The sequence below is a fragment of the Pteropus medius genome, unplaced genomic scaffold (assembly GCF_902729225.1).
Source record: "Pteropus medius unplaced genomic scaffold, Ma_sr-lr_union100, whole genome shotgun sequence".
In the NCBI taxonomy this organism is placed as follows: domain Eukaryota; kingdom Metazoa; phylum Chordata; class Mammalia; order Chiroptera; family Pteropodidae; genus Pteropus; species Pteropus medius.
In genome coordinates this window covers 36,935,746-36,942,967 of record NW_024355205.1, presented here as the reverse complement: position 1 = coordinate 36,942,967, position 7,222 = coordinate 36,935,746, and the positions used below count along the sequence as shown (strand labels likewise).

At 44.1% G+C, this 7,222-nt stretch overlaps 1 pseudogene; it reads right to left on the bottom strand.

Moving 5' to 3' along the window:
• Nucleotides 1–993: 993 nt before the first annotated feature.
• On the bottom strand, nt 994–1,112 carry LOC120598956 (uncharacterized; annotated as a pseudogene).
• Nucleotides 1,113–7,222: the final 6,110 nt, after the last annotated feature.

Below are 7,222 nucleotides of genomic sequence, written 5' to 3'. Positions count from 1 at the left end.
GAAACGTATGAGATGAAAATATCGATTATCAAGACTGATAGTACTGAAAATCAAATGAGTCTCTGCCACGCCTAACAGACGAGCCTAATTCAATCATCCAGCTGGACTAATCACTGGGAAGCCCAATTTGCAAGTCTCCAGTCAAGGGTTTGCAAGTCTATCAGCCATTCTGGTAGAAAGATCCAATTTTTGGACCGCTTAGTCTTTTAAAATAAGCTCTGATCTGGTGTTTGATAACGCACGAACTCTACGTGGTTAGAAAACCGTCTTCCCACTGACATTCTTCCTGCTGAATTTAAGGACTTTGGCCGCTCGCACTTCTCATTGGCCACACGTGCGTCTTGACCACCCACACCAAGCAACTGACGCTGCAAGGAACTCTCCTGACGCGGCCTTCACTGAACAGCACTCATTATTTTTGCTCTATGTTCTCTCCCTGACCTAGATGTATCCTGACCTTTTATCCTTTTTTCCCCTAATGACTTAACCTGGTACGTGAAAACAGTTACTTTTTGAGAGGGAAGATAACTGAAGATTACTCAGGTTCTTGGGTTTTTGTGTTTTTTGTTTGTTTTTGTTTTTGTTTTTTTTTTGCTTTTTAGAAAATTGTAAAGCATAGGAGATTCAGAGAAGCAAACAAAACACATGCAGAGCCTAATGAGTCACTACAATGTTAACACACTTGTAACCAATTTCCAGGTCAAAAATGACACTTTGATATTACCCAGACGTCTCTCCATGTGTTTCGTGCCAATCCCCAAAGTAACTGCTGTTCTGGCTTTTACAGCGACAACCTCCTTGCTTTTCTTTTTATAGCTGAACCCCCAGATGTGAATCCCTAGACAGTATAATTTAGTTTCATTCATTTTTCTCTAATCTGACAGTTTTATTTATTTGTTTAATTATTTTTTTTTAGGCGAGGCAAGCCTTGGCTGACCTCACAGATTGCAAGGACCTTGTCAGCTTACAATCTCTTATTTTTTTTCCTTTTTATGCCTACAGCACCTGATCTTCCTAGGTGGTCTCCCATCCAAGGACTGAGCAGGCCCGACTCTGCTTAGCTTCCGAGATCGGACGGGATCGGGCTTGTTCAGGGCGGCGTGGCCGTAGACTGAGTTTAAGTCTGTCTAAATGTACAGGTTCCTCCCCAACCCCTTTCATTCTCTTTTCTGTCCTTGCGATTTACCTGCTGAGGCACCTGAGCTATGTGAACTGCCAAGTTCTCCAGTCTGGAAGTTGCTAGATGCACACTCATGGCACAGTCTGGCCCGCTGTTCTTCCTTTATAATCCCTGCACATGGGAGCTGGATCTTGAGGTTCGATCAGATTCGGATTTTCGGATTTGGTCCTTTCGGCAAGAGGAGGAAGTGGTGGAGTGTTCTCCATCAGGAAGCACGTGATGTCTGGTTATCTTTTTATAGGTGATTTCTTTTTCATTTGCTAACTGGGGTACTTTTATAAAGAGATAGTTCCTTCCATCTACCATTCGGTTACCCAATAGTTTATTTTATATGTAAATAGGAATAATTTCTATATTTTCCCATTTACCAGTTTCTAAGATAATTGCTGTATTCATTCTCCTCATTTATCAGTTTAAATTAATTAATTGGTTCCCTATCATTGTCCAAAAATGACCAATTAGCTTTTTTAAAAATATCATTGCAAAAGAATTCATTTTAATACATTTGTTAAGTTTCGATTTGTGATACTTTTTATACTTACTGAAGTTCAGATGGTCCCATCTTTGGCCGGTGGGAGCATTTTCAGGTTGCTCTTCATTTGGCACGTTCCTAATAATTTTTAATACCCGCTCCCCAGTTTTTGATGTGGAAAGAAAATTTAGGCTTATTTTCTGTATCTTCTGTACCAGACTTGGATCAGCCAATTCTTTTTTTTTTAAAAAGCTCTTTTTTTTTTTTTTTTTTTGTGAAATGTTATTTCTAACCACAATACAACAACTGGTTTGAGGGGTGCCGATGCTACTGGGATTGGTCATTGTTTCAAGCCTTTAAGGCCTTTAGTGGAAACATAGAGGATACACACACACACACACACACACACACACACACACACACACACCTATGCATGCATGTTGACACTGATTGAAAATCAAACTACAACATGCTCTTATATGTGATCCAGCAATTGTTTCTTATATGTGATCCAGCAATATGTTTCTTGGTATTTACCTGAAGAAGTTGAAAATTGAGGTCCACAAAAAAGTCTGCACACAGATGTTTATAGCAGCTGTATTCATAATTGCCAAAACCTGAACACAACCAAGATGTCCTTCAGTAGGGGAACAAATAAACTGGTATATCCCGATAATAGTATATTATTTGGTGCTGAAAAGAAACAAGCCATGTAAAGAAATGGAGGAAATTAATTGCGTATTGCTAAGTGAAAGAAGCCAATTTGAAAAGGTTACATTCTGTATGACTCCAACTCTATAACATTCTGGAAAAGGCAAAACTATGGGGACAGTAGAAAGATCGGTGATTGCCAGGGGCTGGGGCAGGGAGGGACGAATAGGCAGAGCACAGAGTATTTAGGGCAGTGAAATGATTCTGTATGACACTATAATGATGGATACATGTCATTATACATTTGTCCAAACCCATAAAATGCACAACACAAAGAGTGAAACATAACGTAAAGTATGGACTCTGGGTGATGATCATGTGTCAATTTAGGTTTATCGAGTGTAACGAATGCATCATTCTGGTGAAGGATGTTGATGACGGGGGAGGGCAGGCTAGGAGCAGCTGGTATACGGAAATCTCTGTATCTTCTGCTCCAATTTACTGTGAACTGAAACTGCTCTGAAAAAGTCTTAATAAAAAATAATAACTAACTAACTACAGGGCGATGACCTAACCTTTCCTATGCTACGTCTGCATCTCCCTTCTTCCAAACTAAGGATCCCGGTCTCAGTGACAAGGGGGATGACAGACTTATGCTCCTGATTCACTGTTGGTTTGTCTGGCTTCACAAGCACAGAAGTCTCAGAATAGCAATGCTAATACTGTCACCGCCAATATAATTCCTGGAGTCATTAAACGTTGGTTCGTGTTCTCCCCGTTTTTCTACGATACTAGATCTACATGTCAGCATATAGCCAGTTAATACCATACACTCTCCCTTTTAACCCATTAAAAATAAGCCTTCATTATAGAAGGAACAATAAATTTAATGCTCATCACCTGGAAGACCAGGCAGGCCGTAGCAGGAAATCTGAAAGGGAGGCAGCATGCCAGCTCTCTGCCACCCCCAGTGCAGCCCGCTCTGGTGGTTTCCGCCTTTGGACTTGGGAGACCCCCGCTCCTGGAGCCCCAGCTTCTGAAATGTGAGTTTCACCACCACCTTTTCTCCCTCCTCCCTCTCTCTTTTCCACCCATCCATCCCTCCCTTCCTATCATCATCCATCCATCCATCCATCCCTCCCTATCATCCATCCGTCATTCGTCCGTCCGTCCGTCCGTCCGTCCATCCATCAATCCATCCATCCATCCATATCCATCCATCCATCCATCCCTATCATCCATCCATCCTTCCATCCTTCCATCCATCCATCCATACATCCACCTACCTACCTATCATCCATCTATCGATCGATCGATCGATCTTTCTAATCTATCTAATCTACCTACCAATCTGTCATCATCTATCATCTGTTTATCTTCGTGGGTCGTGTCATGCACTGTAAGCGGGCACACATCCATTTTTACATGTACACGCACGTGCACACGCCCATCAGACGCACAGCTACGTCCATGCACCTGCGCTCTACACGACAGCTTTCAGGCTGGCTCCCTCCCGGGAACTAAGACTGGACTTCCAGGGTCAGGCCAGTGACCCCTCTGCCACGTCGCCTGTCCCCGCCTCCCTCCAGCTTGGGGCCCGCCCTCCGGGGCAGCGCCAGGTCCCCCGAGGCCTCTGGTCCTACACAAAAAACGCGAAACTCATGTGAAAACTTGGGCTTCTCTGAACAAAGTGCTTTCCTTCCCTGATGACACACCAGCCCTCAAGCTGCACTGTCACATCCCTTCTCTACAGAAAAGCAATGAGTCGAAACACTTACGACATGCAGAGAAGTTCATTTTTTTTAGTTAAGAAATTCAAATAAAGCTCTTGGCTGGCCCGTCAAGATCCACGTGACTTCTCACCGGCTGACAGCTCGTCAGGAGCAAGCTGGCCGCGACCGGCACTTCCGGGATGCGCCCCAGGGGCCTGAGCCGGCACTTCCGGCGGCGCCCTGAGGGACCTGCCCCCGCGCTCCCCGCGCCCTCGTCTTCGGTTCCGGCCTGCTTTGTGCCCCGTCTGCAGGATCCCCCCCTGTTGACTCCTTAATTTCTACTCACTCTCTTTCAAGAGGAAGTTCAGTGGGGCTATTTTCTGTATTTTTAGCCTAGCGAGCTCTTGCCTCGAGTCTCTCTAGGTCCTCCTGTCCGTTGATTGGAGACAAGAGTCCTCCCGGGAGAAGCCGGGGTTCATTTATCGGCAGGCGTGGGTGAAAGTAAAGAGCTTCGCAAACTCGGGGGGCAGCTGCGACAGGCGGGGGCTGGAGCCTTCGGCCGATGAGAGTCGGTCCCTCTGTTACTTTGTCGCTCTCGTTTCTTTTGTATGGTTTGAGCCCTGGCCGTGTTTGTTCCTGCGGTTCTTGCAGAAGGTGACAGTGATGGCAATGTCGAAGGTACAAGTCAGCTTCTGACCTTGAACTACCATTTATTAATCATTTACCAAGGCTCACTCAGCTGAATATTTTACTTGTGACTCTCGTAGCCATGTGCCTCTCTACATATGTGACAGTTGAGCAAACCGAGTCTCTTAAGGATTTAGGTAACTGGCTCCTGGCAAGGCCGAGTTTGTTCCCAGGGCTGCCTACTCCCAGGCCAATGCCCAGCCATGTAGCAGTCTCTGTAGCACAGAGACTGGGCACTGCATCTGGAGGTTCAGTGACCTTGGATAAAACCTGAGCTTTCTACTTACTGGCTGGGAGACGCCTTACCTCTCAGAATCTGTTTCCTTTCCTATAGGATGTGGGTGGTGAAGGGCCTCTTTTAAGCATTACTGCAAGCCGTAAACAATTAAGATATCACAGCTCTTAGAATAGCACCTGGTACGTGAGTGGCATATAAGGACAGGGTGTGGTGGTTGTTGTGTCACCTCAAACGGGAGAAGAAAATTTCTTAGACACTGAACTGATAATTTTTAGGTGTTTGTTAAATCGATGTCCAGGTTAAACTTTTTAAATTATATTTTTCATATATATATACACACACACATATATATACACATTTATATATAAAAATTATATATATAATTTATATATATTATATATAAATTAAATATTAATTTATATTAAATATTAAATATATTAAATATTATATATATATATAATTTGGTTTTTACTATGCTCTAGATTTCGATTGTGCCCAGTGTCTATTTTTCACAGAGCCCCAGTGTCCAGAGCATAAACATGTGCATTGTGGTACTCTGTGAGTTTCTACATATCACATCTGCATGAATGGAGGTCCGTCACTCGCGTGGTAGTTACCCTACATTCTGGAGAGATAGAGCTGTTGAGGAACTGTCTTCATGTTTACAGTGAACACATAGAGCCCTTGGCGACAAGGGACCTCTTTGACTCAACCTTCTCTCCTCTATGGGCAGAGAACAGGCAGCCATGACACTCGGCATCTCCAACTCAGACCTTGATGCTCCCTCTGTGTTCAAGCCGCTTCCATTGACCACGCTCCCGTTCTCCTCACCTGTCTCCCCACCTCCCCGTCTGTCCTTGGGGTGGACCCGGGAGCCCAGGTCGATGCTGAGAAGCTTCACGTTGTACCCCTCCTGCCTCTTCTTTGCCTGGGATCTCTTTGGAACACTGATCCTTCCAGATTACCACCTGTTGCCATATCAACATGCCTCCATTTTTATTGGGCACTGTTATGGGCTGAATTGTGCTCCTCCCCAAATTTATATGTTGAAGCCCTAACCCCTCATGTGACTGTATTTGGAGGCAGGGCCTGGAAAGAGGTGATTATGGTAAAGTGAGGTCACTAGGGTGAGACCGAATGCAATGTGACTGGTGTCTTTCTAAGAAGAGGAGATCAGGACACAGACACACACAATAAGTCTAATTAACATCTATCAGCATACAAAGATGATATGTACATTTTAATAAGGAATATGGTACTTTGTTCATCAGTAGGCATTCTTACTCTTTTATTTTTGAGAAAAGTGAGGGTGATATTCAGCATTTTGGCAATACAGTATATAAGAATCCCCAATGAATTCGATGGGGATAATCCTTTAGTAAGTGATTTTTGCCTTATATCCTATCTTTTGAGAATGAATTAAGCAGAGAAAAGATGCATACAGAAAAATGAGGTGGAAAGTTTATTTCGACATTCACAGAACTTTAAAAAGAACCTTGCAACATCATGTTAATTTATTTTATCTGAGAAAGAATATACCTTTCAATAAAAAAAACTCCACTGGATTCTCCTGTAACTTTAAGTGCCATATTTCTGAACCTCGAACATGGAGTTGTTTCCTGAATATTCTATGGCTTTGGACAAGGATGGGCAAGCAGCCGACCTCCACCTCTTGGACCCCTTGTGGTGCTAAGTACAGCCCCACACGCACAGTAGAGGTCCTTAACTCGTGTGTGCTCACTTCCGGTTGGTGCACGGACAAGGGGACACGTTTACAATGAATTGCTTCTCACTCTCCTGGATGAGCCAGGAGGTGAAGCTGCAGCACCAGGAGCCCAGTGGTGTTAGTCTACTTCTACATACGATGGAACATCATTACATTAGTTGCCCTTATGCTTCCGGTCAAGATGGCAGAGCAGACTATTATATGTGGACTGTAATTGAAAACTTAAAAAAATTATTCTAAAAACTCTAGTTGCCCTTAGAAACCCAGGTCCATTACTGAGGTCTGCCCACCACTTATCCTCCTGTTAAAACGTCAACATCATAGAGTGATGCTTTCCTGCTTCGAATCCCTTGACGCTCTCTTGTGCACAAAGAATAAAATCCGAACTCCTCCGCAGGGCCAAGGAGGTCCTGTGGGATCTGCCCTTGTTGGAGTCTTGGCCTTGACCTATCCATCCTCAGTGGATGTGGTCCCAAAGGCCATCGCTGAGTTTCTCCAATATTCTAAGCCCTTTCCAGCTTCAGAGTTGTTCTATCAATAGAGAAGTCACCCCACC